Consider the following 9,126-nt stretch of genomic DNA (forward strand, 5'->3'; position numbering starts at 1 on the left):
AAACTAAGATATGGTTATATATTATAATTTTTGTATTTGAACATTGATTTATTGTAAAACTTAAATCTTGAGGTTGGCACAATGAAATTGTATTATATGATCTCATCTTTTTAATCCATAAATTGCATTCTTCGGTAATCTTTTATAAATATTATTTTTATACTTAACATGGTGAAAGAAAGGTATACTTTTATATAAAGTATTTTTTGCAGATATAACTAAAACAATTTATTATCTTGGTGATTATTAGATGTGATAGATATTGGTGACCCAGAATTTTTTGTCGGCATTGCGACGCCATGATGTGGTATGAGGAGAGATCAGAGAAGTCCAAAATAGGATCCAATTTTGAGTTCTCAATATGTTGTATGCGAGGAAAGGTACAACTGCCGTTTTGAAGCACTTGATCGGACGCTCAGGAATCTTATGTCAGTTACTGATCAACATAAGACACATCAAACATTTGGTGGTAAGATTGTTGTTCTAAGAGGTGATTTCAGACAGATACTTCCGGTGATTCCGAAAGGAAGTAGACACGATATATTAGCATTCGCTATTAACTCATCCCATCTGTGGTCATTTTGTAAGGTTCTGAAACTGCATACGAATATGAGGCTTCTAATGTCTTCTTCGGATCAAGATGAAGGTGAAATGAAGATATTTGCTAATTGGATACTTGATGTTGGAAATGGAAATATTGACTCTGTTGTTGGTGATGAATTAGAAGTTGAAATTCCAGATGATCTATTGATTACAACTACTGATGATCCTCTCTCATTTGGTAGACTTTGCATATCCAAATTTGTTGCAAAACATATCAGATTACAGGTATTTTTAGAATAGAGCAATTCTTGCACCCACACTTAAGAGTGTCGAGAAGGTAAATGATTTTGTCTTAACAATCTTTCCAGGGATGGAAAAGGAGTATTTGAGCTCTGACACAACATGTCAAGCTGATGAGAATGAAGATGTAAAACAAGAGTGGTTCACACCAGAGTTTCTAAATGACATCAAATGTTCGGGACTCCCCAATCACAAGTTGACTTTGAAGCCAGGAGTCACTGTAATGCTACTGCGAAACATAGACCAGACTTCAGGTTTATGCAACGGGACAAGATTAATAGTTAACAAACTTAGCAGCAACGTAATTGGAGCGGCGGTAGTGACCGGTAGAAATATTGGAGATAAAGTGTACATTCCAAGAATGAACTTGATCCCTTCAGATTCAGGATTGCCATTTAAGTTCCAACGGAGACAATTTTCATTAACAGTATGCTTTGCAATGACCATTAACATGAGTCATGGTCAATCATTATCACATGTACGGCTTTATTTGCCAAAATCAGTGTTCACCCATGAACAACTTTATGTTGCTTTGTCAAGAGTTAAGAGTCGCAGTGGCCTCAGGGTTTTAATTCTAAATGAAGACGGCAATCCAAAGTCATCAACAACAAATGTCGTGTTCAAAGAGGTTTCTAATAATATTTAGGTAAGAATAATATTATTTTTATTTTAATAGCATGTTATGATTTACACTTTTGTACAAATCTTTACTATAGATATAACTAATTTATCTATAACTCTTTTTCAAATTTGAAATGAAATGTGTAACAAGGAGTCCAACATCCAATGATTTTCTAATGAAGTTAGTAAGATACTAGGTTGTCGATAAATTTTTATTAGCTTTTTGATATAAAATTTAGGGTAAAATTAACATGCTATTATTACAGTTATATATGTTCTTATTTTTTTTTATCTTCTTCCTTATGGTTCAAGAATATTATAAACTTTAAACTCTTCTATTCATATTTTACTTTGAATAAAGATAAAATAACATATTTAACATATTTATTATATAATGATGATAGTGTTATACTAAATTTAAAAAATATATGATTATAAAATATTATTTTTAATTTAACTTATCAAATTTAAATATAAGCCCATGCATCGCACGGGTTTAACACTAGTTATTAATTAATTAATAAGTTTGATAAAGGAAAGAGAATCATTTACTTGGCTTTCGTTCAATGTGAAAAAAAAAGCCAAAGGTGGCTAATGGTTATTGTTCCGGGGGTTACCAGAAACTGGAGGTCGATCTCGGATGAGATCTTCTATACTGTTCGGTGCTAACGTGTCCGGCTGGTGGGAGACGGCCGGAGCTGTTGTGTCCAACTTGTTGGACTTGATGGTGATTCTGATTCCTCTGTCCCCGGAGGGTGGGGGTACCTGCAAGGGACTCCGATGCTTAAGTTAGCAAGGGTATTAAGCAGGTATTGAGTAGAATCAGAGTATGAAGTATACCTGGGTGCTCCATTGTATTTATAATGGTGAGAAGTGACCTTTCTAGATAAGATAAGTTAGTTATCTTATCTTATCTTATCTTATCTTTGGGTGAGGTTAGCTTATCTTCAACGGAACCGCCTTTATCTCTGTAGGCTGGGATTGCCTCTGGATTTGGGTCGTGTTCCTCTATTTGGGCCCTTTATTGGGCTTTCCTGTCGATTTGGCCGACCTCTTTGAGAAGAGGTCGGATAGTCTGACCTGAAGAGGTCGGTCGCCTTGTCGCTAAACATCCCGGGTCGGTCAGTTCGACCCAGGGTATGAACAGTGCCCCTGCTTGAGCTCGGTTTTCTTGTTTGAGGTCGAGTCTTTTGACGTCGGTCCTTCTTTTAGTGAAACCGAGTTCAAGCATTTTATCGATTTCTTCTTTTGTAGATTTTTTAATGTAGAATGTTTTCCTTTAAAAGCGCGCGCTTTTATACCAGTGCTTTGTTCTTGGGAACGTGGGGGGTTTAATACCTTCATTAATTGGTATTAATTGCCCCGTTTTTTCTCTTGGCTTTTATTTTGAATTTCTCAATCAAAAAACGGTTTCTCTTCTTTGCTTTTTTTCGTAACTGTTCCGAGGGTTACCTGAAACTGTTGGCCGATCTTGGATGAGATCGTCTGTGTTGGTCGGAACCGACGTGTCCGGTAGGTGTACGGCGGCCGGAGCTGATGTGTCCGACTTGTTGGACTTGGTAGTGGTGCTGATCCTTCGTCCCCGGAGGGTGGGGGGTACCTGCAAAGGACTCCGATGCTTAAGTTAGCAAGGGTATTAAACAGGCATTGAGTAGAATCAATGTATGAGTTATACCTGGGTGCTCCAGTGTATTTATAATGGTGAGATGTGACCTTCTGTGGATAAGATAAGTTAGTTATCTTATCTTATCTTTATCTTATCTTTAAGTGAGGTCATCTTTAAGGGAACCGCCTTTATCTCTATGGGCTTGGGCTGCCCTTGGATTTGGGACGTGTTCCTCTATTTGGGCCCTTTGTTTGGGCTTTCCTGTGACTTGACCGAGATCTTTGAGAAGAGGTCGGGTTATCCTGACCTGAAGAGGTCGGTCGCTTTGTCTGTAGAACATCCCGGGTCGGACAACTCGACCCAGGGTATGAACAGTGCCCCTGCTTGAGCTCGGTCTTCTTTTTTTAGGCCGAGTCCTTGACTTCGGTCCTTCTTTGGTGAAGCTGAACTCAAGCATTTTGTCGATTCCTTTGTATCAGCTTTGAATCTAGAACGTTTCCTCTAGAAGAGACGCGCTTTTACACCGGCGCTTTTTTGGGAACGTGCGAGGGTTTAATGCTTTTAATTTTGAGCATTAATTGCCCCGTTTCTCCTAGGCTCTTTACTTTGGATTTTGAAAAAACCTGAAAACGGTTTCTCTCCTTTTGCTCTTTCGTAACTTCTTTTCTCAGTTCTCTCCACTCTCTGTTTTTGCACTTCTGCTTTCCTTTCGTTGCGGCGTCATTTGGTGTTTTCAGGCGCTTGGGATTTTGCATTTCGACATTACTCCTGTTCGCATTTTTTGTGAGAAGGCATTTCCAAATTTCGTCTTCCCTCTTTGAAGCTTGCTGCTCTTTTCCAAGTTGGTACTAGCCTTTCTTGCTTTTTCTGTAGCTTCGTCTTGAATTTTGGTGAATGTTCTGGTTTTGCATGTTTGAAAGTTTGGACCTTTTTGCGATATTTTACTTGTTGCTGTGATATGCTTTTGATACTGGTAGAAAATCTGCATCTGTTTCTTACTTTTGGAGATTGCTTCCTATCTGATCTTTGAAAAAAGGTTGCATCTTTAATGGTCCCGTGCTTTGTTGCTTTGGGAATGTTTTTGTTTGGTAGGTTTTGTAACGATTTGCTGTGTTTTTCTTTAATGAAAAGCGCTTGTTGTTTTGAATCCTTTTTTAGAAATGCTGGGATGTGATCTGTAGAGTATTTCTGGAAACCTTGCTTTATGGCTGCCTCCAAAGGATGCCCCAGGACTTTGGTTTGAGTCTTGGAATTTTCCTTTTCGTGGTTTCATCATCTGAGAAGTATTGATCGAGTTGTTTTCTCCCTATCCGAGATGTTTGTAGTAACCCCTATCTTCTTTTCTTACTTGTAGGATTTAGTTGGCCTCATGTCTTCTCGCAATAACATTGTAGAGATGTCTTCCAGAGTTTCCGAGGGGATGTCCGATTGGCTGGACTCCCTTTTTTGTTGTGTGTTTCCGTTGTGGATGCTGAATTTTGCACAGAGCTGAGGAAGCGTCATAGGATTTGTGGTAACAATGCTCGCGAGGGGGATTACGAGCTTGTTGCTCCTGATTCTGATGAGAGGGTTTGCTTTCCGACTTCCATTGAGAGGGAGCGTCCCTTCTTCTATGCCTATGAATACTTTTTCGTCCAGTTGAATGTTACTTTTCCTTTTACTGCTTTTGAAACTGACCTGTTGTGGTCGTGTAATATAGCTCCATCCCAGCTTCACCCCAATTCCTGGGGTTTTATTAAAATTTTTCAACTTCTCTGCCGTGAACTAGATGTAACACCTTCCCAGACTCTGTTTCTTTACTTGTTTGTTTCCGCAAGCCTGGCGGTTCTTCAAAAAAGAAGGCTTCCTGGGTTTCCTTCAGGTCCGCCCAGGGCCACAAAGTTTTTGCTATGTATGATGAGTCCTTTAAGGATTTCAAGAATTACTTCTTTAAGGTTCGTGCTGTCGAGGGGCCCGCCCCTTTTTTCTTGATGAAAATGATGAGCCTTCTTTCCCTCTAGAGTGGCAGAGGGATGTCAGAGTGTCTCGTTATACTTGGGAGATGCTTGATGATGTTGAGCGTGCTTTTGTTGTTGTTCTTGAGGATCTATAGGGGAAACCGCCCCATCTTGATACAAAAAGGTTTTTGAATGACCCATCCTTGGTTCAGACTGTTTTGGGTATTTGTCTGACTTGTTTCTGTACTGATTTCCTTTTTCTTCCTCTTTTGTAATTCTTTGTCGTGACTGTTTTTGTGTTTTGTAGATATGTCAAAGAATAACGACTCTATGAAGGCCTTCAAAAGGGCAAAGAAGGCAACTGCTGCTCTGAACATCTCGGCCAAGGTGGCCGGCGAGGGATCTTCACAGGTCCCCCTGAAGCCCCCTGTGCCGAGTTCCCTTGGGCCGAGGAAAGTAATTCCTACTCCCCAGTTTCATCAGGTCGATCCTCCTCAAACTTCTGTTGCTGCTTCTGGTGCCCCACCTTTGAAAAAGCAGAAAACATCCGAACCCTTTAACTTGGATGCTCCAGACTTTGATGCCATTGAATTTGTTGACCAGCAAATTGCCCCCTATGGTGGGCTTTCCATGGACGACGTGTCTCTTTTAAAGCATTTATATTTTATTACCCAAAATAGTGTGAAGATGGCCCACATGGGTGCGGCTATTTTTCGAACAATTTAGGGGATTCCGGTTCATGCTACCAAATCTTTTATGGAGGAGGCCAAGTCAGAGTTTGATCGAATCAAGGGTTTGAAGGAGGAGTTGGGGGTGAAGTTGGCCAAGGTGGAGAAGGAATTGGAGGGTGAGAAGGCCAGCTCTATTGCCCTTGCCGCTTCTCTGAAGCTAGCCGAAGACATGGCTTTAAAACATAAGGATAGCTATGTCTCGGCTTATAGGGAATTGATGCGTCTTCGGGAGGAGTTGGAAACAGCTCGGGTTAATTATGGTGAGCTTCAGGGTCACCTTGTGGGTAGCGTAAGTGCTGCCTCCGAGGACCTGATGGAGCAGTTCTGGGTTGTTGCTCCTGATGCCGACTTGACTCTCATCAGCCTGGATAATGTCGTGAGAGATGGTAAGATTGTCCCTGATGACTAGGATGATGAAGAGACTGATCCTCCCCCAGTGCCTTCTCTTAAGGTGTCGACCTCCTCTGTTCCTCCCGTTACATCTGATCCGGATTGCCAGATTCTGAACCGGGATGATGGAACCGTAGATGCCGTGCCCCTTCAGACTCGTCCTCCTTCTCCTCATACTGATGCTGTTGGGAAAGCTCCCGATCTTTAGCTGATCTTTTTCTGGATATTTTGTGTAAATAGCCTGGTTTGTGGGCTTTTGAACTTTGTTTTGTTTGACGCTTCTAGTTGTCTGTCTTGCAACTTTTTTTGAAAAACAAAAGTAGCTTCTGAGGTTGGTTTTGTGGTGACCTCTTGAAGCTTTTATCATATTATGCATGATATCTGTTGAAATTTTGCTGTTCTGGCCTCTTTAGGTTGTTTGCGTGCTTTATCGTTTGTAGCTTGGATCCTTTTGAGGCCGTGCCTATGGGGGGTCCGACTTGTTTCTCGGTTTCCTCGCTCTTTGTTTGTATTTTTAGCGCCTTATGACCGATTTCTTTATATTGGTCCCCTCAAAAGTTATTTTTGTGATCCCCTTTTCTGGGCCTTTACTCGGTCTTTTTCAGGGATTATGTTGATAACTTTTTAGTGGTAGGAGTCCGACTTGGTTATGTCAGTCTCCTTTAAATTATTTTTCGTAGTCCTTTTTTTGGATCTTTGTCAGATCTTTTCAGGGACTACTTGTATAACTTTTTTTAATGGTAGGAGTCCGACTTGGTTATGTCGGTCTCCTTTAAGTTATTTTTCGTAGTCCTCTTTTTTGGATCTTTGTCAGATCTCTTTCAGGGACTACTTGTATAACTTTTTTATTATTTTTTGTAGTCCTCTTTTTTGGATCTTTGTCAGATCTCTTTCAGGGACTACTTGTATAACTTTTTTAATGGTAGGAGTCCGACTTGGTTATGTCGGTCTCCTTTAAGTTATTTCTGTAATCCTCTTTCTTGGATCTTTGTCAGATCTCTTTCAGAGACTACTTGTATAACTTTTTAGTTTTGGGCTGACTTTGTTATGTCAGGCCCTTCTAAGTTAAAGTAATCCTCTTTAATAGGGTTGGTCAGACCTCTTTCCAGGGTTTACTTATAACTTGGGTTGACTTGGTCCGATTTCTGAACGTCGGCCAATCTTTTAAGTTATTATATTAGCTATCCGTAAGACCTCGTCGGCTTCTTTTTTTTTTGGATTGTTTTCGATAACTTCTTACATTATTCTGTGTTCATCTTTGCCGATTTGTAGAAAATGGTTGGCGTCTTTAGATTGTCTTTTAGGCGAATCGCATTTTCACCTTTATCGGACGATTGTATTTATCGTGGTCGCGCAGTGAATTTGTTTTTCACTTTCTGCCGACCTGTTGCTTTATAATCGGACGATGAATACTTCAGATTAATGCGTCTTGGAATCTTGTAGAATATCTAAATAAACTTTATTCAAAGAAAAAATGCAAATATATACATGTGGGAATTTCCTTGTCCCTTTAAGTCAGGTACGATCTAGGTCTCGATATGGTGCCTCATTAAAAAACGTTTTCAGGAAAAAGAGCGCATCCATTTAGTGAGATCCTTTACCTTTTCTAACTGTAGTACCTTCTTAGGTTGCAGGCGTGCCATGATTGGGGAAGCTCTCGTCCATCAAGCTCGGACAGTCTGTAGTAGCCCTTCCCCAGTACTTCAATGACTCGGTAGGGTCCTTTCCAGTTTGCTGCCAGCTTTCCTTCTCCGAGTCGAGTTGTTCCAATGTCATTTCTGATTAGGATAAGATCATTCTCTGTAAAACTTCTCGGCACTACCTTTTGATTATATCTGGAAGTCATTCGTTGCTTTAGGGCTTCTTCCCTGATCCGAGCTTTTTCTTGGATTTCGGGTAACAAGTCGAGCTCTTCTGATCCGAGCTCTTTCTTGGATTTCGGGTAACAAGTCGAGCTCTTCTCTCTGAAGTTGGGAGTTTGCTCGTTCATTGTAGTGGACTACTCGGGGAGATCCTTCTTGGATTTCTATTGGAATCATTGCCTCCGCTCCGTATGCTAGTCGGAATGGTGATTCGTTTGTAGTGGAATGGGGGGTTGTTCGATATGCCCATAGGACCTGTGGAAGTTCCTCGGCCCAAGCTCACTTTGCTTCTTGTAGCCTCCGCTTTAATCCGGCCAATATGACTTTGTTGGCCGCTTCGGCTTGTCCATTGGCTTGGGGATGTTCGACGGAGGTGAGCTGGTGTTTTATGTTCAAGTCGGCCACCAGTTTTCTGAAGCCTGCCTCTGTAAATTGGGTACCGTTGTCTGTGGTGATGGAGTATGGTACCCCGAACCTCGTAATAATGTTCCTATATAGGAATTTTCGACTTTTTTGAGCGGTGGCGTTGGCTAGGGGTTCTGCCTCGATCCATTTTGTGAAATAGTCTACTCCTACTATGAGGAATTTTACTTGTCCCGATCCCTGTGGGAAGGGTCCGAGAAGGTCGAGTCCCCATTTCGTAAATGGCCAGGGTGAGGTCACGCTAATGAGCTTTTCTGGTGGGGCAATGTGAAAGTTGGCATGCTTCTGGCATGGTGGACATGTCCTTACAAATTCTGTAGCCTCCTTTTGTAGAGTTGGCCAATAGAATTCCGCCCGGAGTATCTTTTTGGTGAGAGCTTGCGCTCCGAGATGATTACCACAAATGCCGTTGTGTACTTCCTCCAAGACTTCCTTTGTGTTGGAAGTTGGTACGCATTTTAGTAAAGGTTTTGATATCCCTTTTTTGTACAGCGTGTTGTTTATGATAGTGTAGTACTGTGCCTCCCTTTTCAGCCTCTTTGCCTCCTTTTCATTTGTAGGGAGTTCTTCTGTTTTGAGGTAGTTTATTATGGGGGTCATCCATCCTTGATCCCGACCTATTATGGTTAGGAATCTTTCTTCTTCTGCTATTGACGAGTTCTGTAATACCTCCTGGATGAGGCTTCTGTTGTTGCCCCCTGGTTTGGTGCTGG

General features: G+C 41.2%; 1 pseudogene; it reads left to right on the top strand.

Annotated features, from left to right (window-relative positions):
- The first annotated feature begins 426 nt into the window (after positions 1-426).
- LOC107465366 (uncharacterized) lies at positions 427-1,489 on the top strand (annotated as a pseudogene).
- Positions 1,490-9,126: the final 7,637 nt, after the last annotated feature.

This window comes from Arachis duranensis, chromosome 9 (assembly GCF_000817695.3).
Source record: "Arachis duranensis cultivar V14167 chromosome 9, aradu.V14167.gnm2.J7QH, whole genome shotgun sequence".
NCBI classification, from domain to species: domain Eukaryota; kingdom Viridiplantae; phylum Streptophyta; class Magnoliopsida; order Fabales; family Fabaceae; genus Arachis; species Arachis duranensis.